The sequence below is a fragment of the Capra hircus genome, chromosome 5, assembly GCF_001704415.2.
Source record: "Capra hircus breed San Clemente chromosome 5, ASM170441v1, whole genome shotgun sequence".
In the NCBI taxonomy this organism is placed as follows: domain Eukaryota; kingdom Metazoa; phylum Chordata; class Mammalia; order Artiodactyla; family Bovidae; genus Capra; species Capra hircus.
In genome coordinates this window covers 56061593-56073032 of record NC_030812.1, presented here as the reverse complement: position 1 = coordinate 56073032, position 11440 = coordinate 56061593, and the positions used below count along the sequence as shown (strand labels likewise).

Below are 11440 nucleotides of genomic sequence, written 5' to 3'. Positions count from 1 at the left end.
TCCAGCTTGTGCTTCATCCAGCCCGGCATTTTGCTTGATGTACTCTGCATAGAAGTTAAATAAGCAGGGTGACAGTATACACCCTTGATGTACTCCTTTCCCAATATGGAACCAGTCCATTGTTTCATGTCAGGTTCTAACTGTTGCTTCTTGACCTGCATGCAGGTTTCTTGGGAGCAGGTAAGGTGGTCTGGTATTCCCATCTCTTTAAGAATTTTCCACAGTTTGTTGTGATCCACACAGTCAAAGGCTTTAGCGTAGTCAATAAAGCAGAAGTATATTTTTTTCTGGCATTGTCTTGCTTTTTCTATGATCCAGTGCATGTTGGCAATTTGATCTCTGGTTCCTATGTCTTTTCTAAATCCAGCTGGAACATCTTGGTATTCTGGGTTCATTCATATACTGTTGAAGCTTAGCTTGGAGAATTTGAGCATTACTTCGCTAGCATGTGAAATGAGTGCAGTTGTGTGGTGGTTTGAACATTCTTTGGCATTGCCCTTCTTTGGGGTTGGGATGAAAACTGACCTTTTCCAGTCCTGTGGCCATTGCTGAGTTTTCCAAATTTGTTGGCATATTGAGTGCAGCACTTTAACAGCATCATCTTTTAGGATTTGAAATAGCTCAGATGGAATTCCATCACTTCCACTAACTTTGTTTTAAGTGATGCTTCCTAAGGCCCACTTGACTTTGCATTCAAGCATGTCTGGCTCTAGGTGAGTGATCACAGCATCATGGTTATCTGGCTCATTGAGATCTTTTTTTATATAGTTCTTCTGTGTGTTTTTGCCTCCTCTTCTTAATATCTTCTGCTTCTATTAGGTCCATATCTTTTCTGTCCTCTATTGTGCCAGTCTTTGCATGAAATGTTCCCTTGGTATCTCTAATTTTCTTAAAGACACTGCTAGTCCTTCCCATTCTATTATTTTTCTCTATTTCTTTGCATTGTTCACTTAGGAAAACTTTCTTCTCTCCTTGCTATTCTTTGAAACTCTGCATTCAGATGGGTATATCTTTCCTTTTCTCCTTTGCCATTTACTTCTCTTTTCTCAGCTATTTGTAAGTCCTCCTCAGACAACCATTTTGCCTTTTTGCGTTTCTTTTTCTTAGGAATGGTTTTTATCACTGCCTGCTGTTCAGTGTTACAAACATCTGTCCATACTTCTTCAGGCACTCTGTCTATCAGATCTAATCCCTTGAATCTATTTGTCACTTCTACTGTAAAATCATAAGAGATTTGATTTAGGTCATACCTGAATGGCCTAGTGGTTTTCCCTACTTTCTTGAATTTAAGTTTGAATTTGGCAGTAAGGAGTTCATGATCTGAGCCACAATCAGCTCCTGGTTTTATTTTTGCTGACTCTGTAGAGCTTCTACATTTTCGACTGCAAAAGTATAATCAATCTGATTTTGGTATTGACCATCTGGTGATGTCCATGTGTAGAGTTGTTTCTTGTGTTGTTGGAAGAGGGTGTTTGCTATGACCAGTGCATTCTCTTGGCAAAACTCTGTTAGCCTTTGCCCTGCTTCATTATGTACTCCAAGGCCAAACTTGCCTGTTACTGCAGTTATCTCTTGACTCCCTACTTTTGCATTCCATTCACCTTTGATGAAAAGGACATCTTTTTTTGGTTTTAGTTCTAGAAAGTCTTGTAGGTCTTCATAGAACTGTTCAACTTCAGCTTCTTCTACATTAGTGTTTGGGGCATAGACTTGGATTACTATCATATTGAATGGTTTGCCTTGGAAGCCACCCAAGATCACTCTATCATTTTTGAGACTGAACCCAAGTACTGCATTTTATACTCTTTTGTTGACCATGATGGCTACTCCATTTCTTCTAAGGGATTCTTGCCCACAGTAGTAGATATAATGGTCATCTAAATTACATCGCCCATTACTGTCCATGTTAGTTCACTGATTCCTATAATGTCAATGTTTGTGCTTGCCTTCTCCTGTTTGACCACTTCCAGTTTACCTTGATTCATGGATATAACAGTCCAGGTTCCTATGCAATTTTGTTCTTTATAGCATCGGAATTACTTTCATATCCAGACACATCTTCAACTAGGTGTTATTTCTGCTTTGGCTCAGCCTCTTCATTCCTCTGGAGCTATTTCTCTGCTCTTCTCCAGTATCGTATTGGGCACCTACCAACCTGGGGAGTTCATCTTTCAGTGTTACATCTTTTTGCCTTTTCATACTGTTCATGGGGTTCTCAAGGCAAGAATGCATATAGACTTAGGTTATCAAGATGAAGTAAAAGAGATGTTCTCTGCTAACTTTATAACTGTTTTAGAAACAACACATTTAAGCAATTAAAGAAGGTTTGGAAATTAGTTCTTCATAGAATTTCTAGGTCCAATATATGGAAATAAATGACCAACCAAATGAGAAAAGCGGGATCTATTTATTCAAGAACTTGTTTTATACAGAAAGGGAGTCAGCCACCCTCACTTGTATTTTGACAGACTTAAATGTAGGCAGAGGAATGGGAAAGCTTTAATAGGGACAAGAGAGAAGGTTTCAGGTATATTCTAAATCAAGGCCTTTGCATTGGGCAGGTATAAGTGGGCTAACACACATTGGGACATCCTATGTGATTGGTTAGGTGCGCATATTTGGCTTTCTCTTGTTGGTTCTAAATTGAAAGTGGGGGCAAAAATTAGGGAAGCTGTCAGTTTTTAACCAAGTCTTGACTATCTTGGATGGATTATTATGTGGGTTATTTAGCTTCCTGGACTATTACTCCAGACTGCAGTCTCACTTCCTCCAAGTCTGACCTAAAGCAAGCTGGCTTTCTGGGCTGTTTATTATAGATAAGGTAGTTGGTTTCCTGGGTATATTTTGGGCAGATTGTGGATCAGAGTTCTGTTTTTGTATATGGTCTGGTCATTATTTCTTTCTATATTTGGTCTCTCATATAGAGCATCCAGGAGTACTAAAATCTGAATCCAAGGAAGCTTGCAGAATCATGGAGAGTTTTATAAGTATGAAAGGAGCCTGTTTACTATTGATGTGCAGATTTGCCAATCAGTCTTACCAGGTAAAGATACATCTCACTACAAATGTGGGTCAGGGTGGGCAGTCTGATAGTTACATCAGTATTATTGCTTGAAAGCTATCATTTTCATGAACTTTAATTTTTGAAAGTGGTCATGGTCCCTCATCTTTTGTAGGTAACATGGTGAAAAATAGTCTCTAGACAGATTATATTTATTTGAGTATTTCTAGAAGTGTGATGTTCTGCACAATGTTAGCTGATTTTCACAATCCCCAGACAACCTGTTTTGGGTAGAGTAAATTTCATTTCTGGGAATGTCTTCACTCTAATAACAGTAGCAAGAGTACCAATAGAGGGACTTCCCTGGTGGTGCAGAGCTTAAGACTCCATGCTTTAAATGCAGGGGATACAGAAATTTGTTGGGGAACTAACTGAGCTTCCCACAATTAAGACCTGATGCAGTCAAAAGTCAAAACTTAAAAAAAGAACAAAAAAAGAGAGCAACATTAAGAGTTCTCTTTTCCAGAGCTGCATACCCTTGGGCTTTTTAATGGAGGTTTTGGTGTTTCTTTACTGGAAATTCCTTATTGCTGCCTTTAGGAACTAATTTCTTTTAGCTATTTGGGAGTCCTCCATTTGAATTTCAGGACCATTAAAGAGGGCACACTGGAAGGAGCTAAGACATAAGGGGGCAAAGCAAAGGAAGTTTATTTATTGAGTTCCTATTGTATGCTTGATTTATTTAACATTAGTTTTTCTCATTAGGCAAGAGGACATAATAATAGCTAACATTTGTAAAGCATTTGCTATGCTGTCAAGGACAAATGTGATTGGTACTAACCATATCCCTGTTTTACAGATGGAGACCTACCTATTTGTTGTTGTTCAGTCACTCAGTTGTGTCCGATTCTTCATGGCCCCATGAACTTCAGCACGCCAGGCTTCCCTGTCCTTCACCATCTCCCAGGGTTTGCTCAGACTCGTGTCCGTTGAATCAGTGATGCCATCCTATCATCTCATCCTCTGTCATCTGCTTCTCCTGCCTTCAATCTTCCCTAGCATCAGGGTCTTTTCCAACGAGTCGGCTCTTGCCATCAGGTAGCCAAAGTATTGGAGCTTCAGCATCAGTCCTTCCAATGAATGTTCAGGACTGATTTCCTTTAGAATTGACTGGTTTGATCTCCTTGCAGTCCAAGGGACCCTCAAGAGTCTTCTCCAGCACCAGTTTGAAAGCATCAATGCTTTGGTGCTCAGCCTTCTTTATGGTCCAACTCTCACATCCATACATGACTACTGGAAAAACCATAGCTTTGACTAGACGGACCTTTGTTGGCAAGTGATATCTCTGCTTTTTAATATGCTGACCAGGTTTGTCGTAGCTTTTCTTCCAAGGAGCAAGTGTCTTTTAATTTCATGGCTGCAATCACCATCTGCAGTGATTTTGGAGCCCAAGAAAATGAAGTCTGTCACTGTTTCCATTGTGTCCCCATCTATTTGCATGAAGTGATATACCAAATGCCGTGATCTTAGTTTTCTGAATGTTGAGTTTTAAGCCAGCTTTTTCACTCTCCTCTTTCACTTTCATCAAGAGGCTCTTTAGTCCCTCTTTGCTTTCTGCCATTAGGGTGGAGACATATGCCGAGATCTAATTTGTCCCAGTTACAAAGCTAGTAAGTGAGAGGAGCAGACATCCTGGCTCCTAGTCTGTGAGATTAACTCCTAAGCTTCAAGCTATTTGTCTGCAAGGGGTTGTTGTGAGGGTTAAATGAGATAAACTAAGAGGTGCCTGGCACAAGCTCATAGCCCAGAACCACTCAAAGAGAGAAAGATATTTTGTGGAAGTGCTTTGATATACAGGTTTTTATCCCAAGGGCCACTGGGAGGCAGTATTGCCATTCAGTTGGTTTCCCCTGTGTTTTCATCTTTGTACTTGCAAAACCCCTTTGTCCTTCAAGTCTTACACTATCTACCTTCTTTACATTTACTGCTTATGTCTACTGTCAACCTCTTTGGGTAATCTGTCAGCCCTCCATCACTCTCTTCAAGTTCTTTGCAGACTTGGACACCTACTTCATGGACTTTCAGTCCAGCTTGTATTGTTATTCTGGATGTTTTTAGCATGTAAAAGGAATGTTTGGGAAAGATATGGTTCATCCAGTCATTTTTTTAACTAATTCATTTATTCTGCAGTTAATAAAAATTTGTATTGGACATTTAGCTAGGCTCTGGGGAGAAAAATGACATGGTTTCTGTTTCTAAGAAAGTTATAGTCTAATAAGGGCAATTGATACAAATCAAAAAGTAGAATAAAATGTTATAGATGAATTTTTTCCCTCCCACTGGTCTTCCAGAGAAGCCCCAAAGTCCATCTATTTGTAAATTATCTTTTGTTTACTCTTCAGTGAATTTTTAACCCAGTTGTCTATTGGTATCAGTATTTTTTTTTTTTTAAAGACTTGGGCAAGATTGGTACAGGGAGGAAGGGCTCAAAAGCTTAAATGGCATGGTGTTTCCAGGAAACTGCCAGTAATAGTTCCATATGGTCAGAACTCAGACTTCAAGGGAAGGCACAGTAAGACATCTCTCTGGCAAGCTATGGCCAGAGCATTGTGTGCCAAGCTAAAGAGTATGGAAATAAAAGTCATTTGTCCATTTTAATTCAGTTTTGGTTAAAATTAAAATAAAATATTGATCATATCTGATTCGATCATATCTGCATTGAAGGCTTGGGAAAGAATAATATTGTTGAAACAAGTTGAAAATTTGAATTACCCTGTGCTAGTTATTTTCCTCCTCAATAAAATAGGAGAAAATAAGAAAATCTGTTATGTTCACAGAAGAGCATCATAAACCAGGGGAGACTGTCTAGGTGGAGCCAAGATCATATTTCAATTTATGATAACTTTTATCACTTGTTATCAACTACTGAAAGTAATAAAGAGTACCCTCATTTTTTTTAATGACAAAGTTTTAGTTAAATCTCACAGGAATGATTCTTTTAACCGCAAAGCAAATGATGACTTCAAAGCTGATAAAACATGTTATAGGCCTTTGCAATCGTTTTTTAACCTATTTGATGGATATAATATATGAAATTGAATTTTTTCACTTAAGCTGTAAATGAACCCACAATATTAAAAAAATTTTTTTCTTAATTTTATTTTTTAACACCAAAAACATTTTGTATTGGGATATAGCCAGTTAACAATGTTGTGACAGTTTCAGGTGAACAATGAAGGGACTCATCCATTCATATACCTATACATGTATCCATTCTCCCCCAAACCCACCTCCCATCCAGGCTGGCACATAACACTGAGCAGAGTTCCATGTCCTATACAATAGCAAACCCACCAGATTTTTGATGAGTAACCTGCTAATATACCTACTGAATATATTTTCTTGTTAATTATAAAGTTACATACATTTTAGGTCTAGCTTCCTCCTTGCAGACTGCTTAAAATAAAGGATGACAGATTCAAATCAAAACATAACATCAAACTTTGTTCCTCCCCAGGAATCTGTATTTGTCTGAAGACTATAGGGACTCTTGGAAGGCTTTTAAGCAGGGAAGAAACATAATCAGAACTGTGTTTTAGAAATAAACTCTGGAGACTTCTATGATGGTGCAGTGAGTAAGAATCTGCCTGCCAACGCAGGGGACAGTGTTAGATCCCTGGTTTGAGAAGATTCCACATGCCATGGAGCAACTAAGCCTGAACAGTACAACTAGTCCTGAAGCCTGTGCACTCTAGGGCCCATGAACTGCAACAGGAGAAGTCATCGCAATGAGATGCCCACACACCACAAGAATCAGAGAAAGAACCACCAGAGAAAACCTGCACAAAGCAGTGAAGACCCAGGGCAGCAGAAAAGAAATAAATAAAATTTTAAAAAAGAAAGAAAGAACCTTTCACTTCAGTTCAGTTGCTCGATTGTGTCTGACTCTTTGTGACTCCATGGACTACAGCATGCCAGGCTTCCCTGTCCATCACCAACTCCTGGAGCCTACTCAAACTCATGTCCATTGAGTCAGTGATGCCATCCAACCATCTCATCCTCTGTCGTCCCCTTCTCCCACCTTCCATCTTTCCCAGCATCAGGGTCTTTTCAAATGAATCAGTTCTTTGCATCAGGTGGCCAAAGTATTGGAGCTTCAGGTTCAGCATCAGTCCTTCCACTTAATATTCAGGACTGATTTCCTTTAGGATTGACTGGTTTGATCTCCTTGCTATCCAAAGGACTCTCAAGAGTCTTCTCCAACACCATAGTTCAAAAGCATCAATTCTTTGGTGCTCAGTTTTCTTTATAGTCCAACTCTCACATCCATACATGACTACTGGGAAAACCATAGCCTTGACTAGATGGACTTTTGTTGGCAAAGTAATGTCTTTCTCTGCTTTTTAATATCCTATCTAGGTTGGTCATAACTTTTCTTCCAAGGAGCACGCATCTGTTAATTTCATGGCTGCAGTCACCTGCAGTGATTTTGGAGCCCAGAAAAATGAAGTCTGTCACTCTTTCCAGTGTTTCCCCATCTATTTCCCATGAAGTGATGGGACCGGATGCCATGATCTTAGTTTTCTGAATGTTGAGCTTCAAGCCAACTTTTTCACTCTCCTCTTTCACTTTCATCAAGAGGCTTTTTAGTTCCTCTTCACTTTCTGCCATCAGGGTGGTGTCATCTGCATATCTGAGGTTATTGATATTTCTCACAGCAATCTTGATTTTCACGTGATGTACTCTGCATATAAGTAAAATGAACAGGGTGACAAAATACAGCCTTGATGTACTCCTTTCCCGATTTGGAACCAGTCTGTTCCAATAACCTCTGGAGCCCTGTAAAGGACAGATAGAAGGGGAAAGAGCAACCAGAGGCAGCACCATCCCAAGAAACTGTTGTTGGAATCCAGGGCACGAATACTTGTGGCCTGAACTAAGGCAGTAGAGATGGATGTGATTGGGTGGACATAAGTGACAAGAAATATTATGAAGAATTAATGTTGATTGGATGTAGGGGATTAGGGATGGGTCTAGGATGATCTCCCAGGTTTCAGGATTGGGCAGCTGGTTGGAAGGGAGTTGTTTAGCATCTAGTGGGTAACCATTAAAGTTGTTGAGTATTTGTTGAATACATGTAGGGATAGGAAGTAACATGAAAATGAGGAGGATCAGATTGCACTGAATCATCATCATTTCAGTTTTGAAAAGTTAAATTTGAGTTTCTATTGTGATATTTCCTAAGCTCCCCATGCTTTTCTTCCATAGCCTTCATCACAGTGTGTAATTATATATTTATTTGTAGGGATGTATATTTAATGTCTGTTTTCCTACTAAAATGATAAGTTCTAAGATTTCAAATATCATGCCAATTTACTCTCCTCCATTAGCTCCAGTGGCTTCCCTGCTGGCTCAGTGGTAAAGAGTCCACCAGCCAGTGCAGGAGATGTGGGTTTGATCCTGGGTCTGGAAGATCCCCTGGAGAAGGAAATGGCAACCCACTCCAGTATTCTTGCCCGGGAACTCCCTTGGACAGAGGAGCCTGACAGGCTATAGTCCATGGGGTTGCAAAGAGTCAGACACGACTTACTGACTAAACAAAATCAACAACATTAGCTCCAGTAAATAGCACTGGACCTAGCACATAGTAGGAACTCTATATTTATGGAATGAATGAATGAATTCCAGTGAAAGATGCCCAGCAGGCAGTTGGATATGAGGAGCTAGATGTCAGGAGAGATCTTGACTGAAGGCAGAGATTTACAAAGTCATTAGACTGTAGATCAGGTTGAAGTTGATGATGACTGAGGTCCCCATACAAGGAAGGTGTGTGCATTGAGAAGAGAAGAAGGCCCTGGATAGAACTCTTAAAGATACTGACTTTAACTATTGGGTGGAGGAAGAGAAGCCAGCGAAGGACAAGGAGAACAAATAGAAATAGAAGCAGGAGAGCTAGGAGATGGTGATTTCATAGGAGCCAAGAAAGGAGAGAGTTGTGAAAGGGTGCTGAAGGATTTTATAACAATTCCAATGTGAGGGAGGGATGGGTTTACCCATACCTCTAAACCAGTTCTTTGGATACCAGCTGTGTGTACTACAATTCAACTCAGCCCTGATACTATCTACCCAGTTTCAGGAGACGAGTTTGATCCCTTGGTTGGGAAGATGCCCTGGAGGAGGGCATGGCAACCACTCCAGTATTCTTGCCTGGAGAATCCCATGGACAGAAGAGCCTGGTGGGCTACAGTCCACAGCGTTGCAAAGAAGTGACTGAACATGCATGCACCCAGAGGTAGTGTCAGAATCCATAGATTCAAGCCTCCTCCCCAGAAAACTCCCCCCAACCTCAGATGCCAATCGCAAGCCCAGGTTGTTACCTGTGCTTCTGATGGACTGGCTTTAAATTGAAGGTTCCCATGACTCCCTCCTTGGGTTTGACTGATTTGCTAGAATGTATTAGATCATAAAGCAGTGGCAGGTCTTTTGTAAATGTGTCTGACAGCCTTAAGGCCCAGAGCCCCAGTTCACGGAAACTGATCTCAGGTGGGCAGTCTAAGAGCAGGCTCTGCTTCCCCATTCCCTGACTCCAGCAGAGGCTCCAACTTAGAGAATGGGAGCTTTCTGTTTTTAATTTTGACTGTAACAGGTCTGATTTTGCAGCTGAACAAGGCTGGCACTGTTGAGAACTGTAGGCACAAGCTAGCGAAGCACCCTGAACTCTGACCACAAGAGAGTGGTGTTGTGAAACAGGTGCAGAAGGTTGGGATGGGCAGCGTGCAGGAAATGAAAGGGACCTTGCTCAGTGGGGTTCATGAAGTCCTCTGAAAACTCTTCCTGAACAAATGGTGTGAGTGTGTGTGTGTGTGTTTGGGATTGGAAATAAAACCTGTTTGGAGAAAGATCTTGATTGTGGTCTATAATTTTCTTAAAAGACCCTTCAACTTTGATTTCTGAAAGAAAATTCATCACCATGGCTTTCTCTGATGCTGAAGCTGAAACTCCAACACTTTGGCTACCTGATGCGAAGAACGGACTCATTGGAAAAGACTCTAGTGTTGGGAAAGGTTGGAGGCGGGAAGAAAAGGGGACAACAGAGGATGAGATGGTTGGATGGCATCACCGACTCAATGGGCCTGAGTCTGAGCAAGCTCTGGGAGTTGGTGATGGATAGGGAAGCCTGGCATGCTGCAGTCCATGGGGTCACAAAGAGTAGGACACAACTGAGTGACTGAACTGAACTGAACTGATGATTTTCTCTGCTTTTTTTATCTTTATTCTTTTGCAGTTTAAATATTGTTTAGAAGTTGACAGTGATTTTATACTTACACATAAGACCCCTTGGATATGCTCTGTAAACTGGGAATCTTGACAGTGTGGAAAACCAGCTCTTTTTTAGTTAATGCTGGGAGCTGTGGAGTAAGTTCGTGAACTTTGGGATAAGCAAAAGCAGCTTTATGTAATTAAGCCCTGAGAGTTGTGTTGCTGAAGCTCTATGATCTAGTTCTGTCCTGCCCTAACCCTACCCCCATTTCCTACTATGAGCAAGCTCTTTGCAGTGGGAGTGGTGAAATTTTTTTTCTTTCTCTTTTTTAACCCATGTGACCAGTAAACAAGGTTTTAATAGTCCCATAATTCTTTCTCTCTTGTTACATTTCTAATCCTGCAAAGAACAGAGAAGAAGTAAAATTCCAAAGGTAGGTGAAATGTGATATATATTCACAAATAAAAATTCCTCAGGTAACATTTGTCCTTTCTCTTTGTGGAGTCTCATATACTGATATGAAATGAATGAAGTATGATTTATGTATATGTGTATAGATACATTTTATCATATTATACATAGATATATATGTGTATATATGCCAGTACATGGCATCAACTACTGGAGTATTTGCTAATTTTTTTCCCACTTGGCAGAGGGATTGAGTCAGCTTTTGGGATGAGACTAAGGTTGGCAAATCTGTTAGATTTTATTTTTGGACAAATGTAGCATCTTCAAAAAGAGTTTGAGGTAATCTATAGTAAAAGACACATACACAAAAGAAGTTATTAAAATGCAAATGAAACATAAAAAGAGAAAGAAAATCCATGTGTTGAAAGAGAAGAGAGAAGAAAAAAATGCTATTTATGAGGACTAATAGAATTACTATGACTGAACGTTAAATTTGGCCTTAAACCACTAAGATAATATGGAAAAATTAGATAATATAAAAAGAATCAATAGTATACTATTTACTTAGAAAAGACAAAGTCTTTCCTGGTACTAAATGCATGACAGGATTTATCATATGGGATCTTACACAGTGTATAAATGCACAGGGTTCTTGATGAGAATTTTATGACAAATGCAGAAGTGATTTTCTTCAGGCTGTTTCTTTTCTTCTCTTTTTAATCAAGGTGGTATTCTTTTTTAATTATTCAGCCTTTATTTTATTTATT

At 39.8% G+C, this 11440-nt stretch overlaps 1 protein-coding gene across 1 annotated transcript in view; it reads left to right on the top strand.

Moving 5' to 3' along the window:
• LOC102185066 (17-beta-hydroxysteroid dehydrogenase type 6) overlaps nucleotides 10595-11440 on the top strand; it is a 23714-nt gene continuing 22868 nt past the window's right edge. Inside the window, exon 1 of the mRNA XM_005680325.3 lies at nucleotides 10595-10695. The gene's annotated coding sequence lies outside the window, so the exon portion shown is untranslated. The remainder of the gene's footprint in view (nucleotides 10696-11440) is intronic.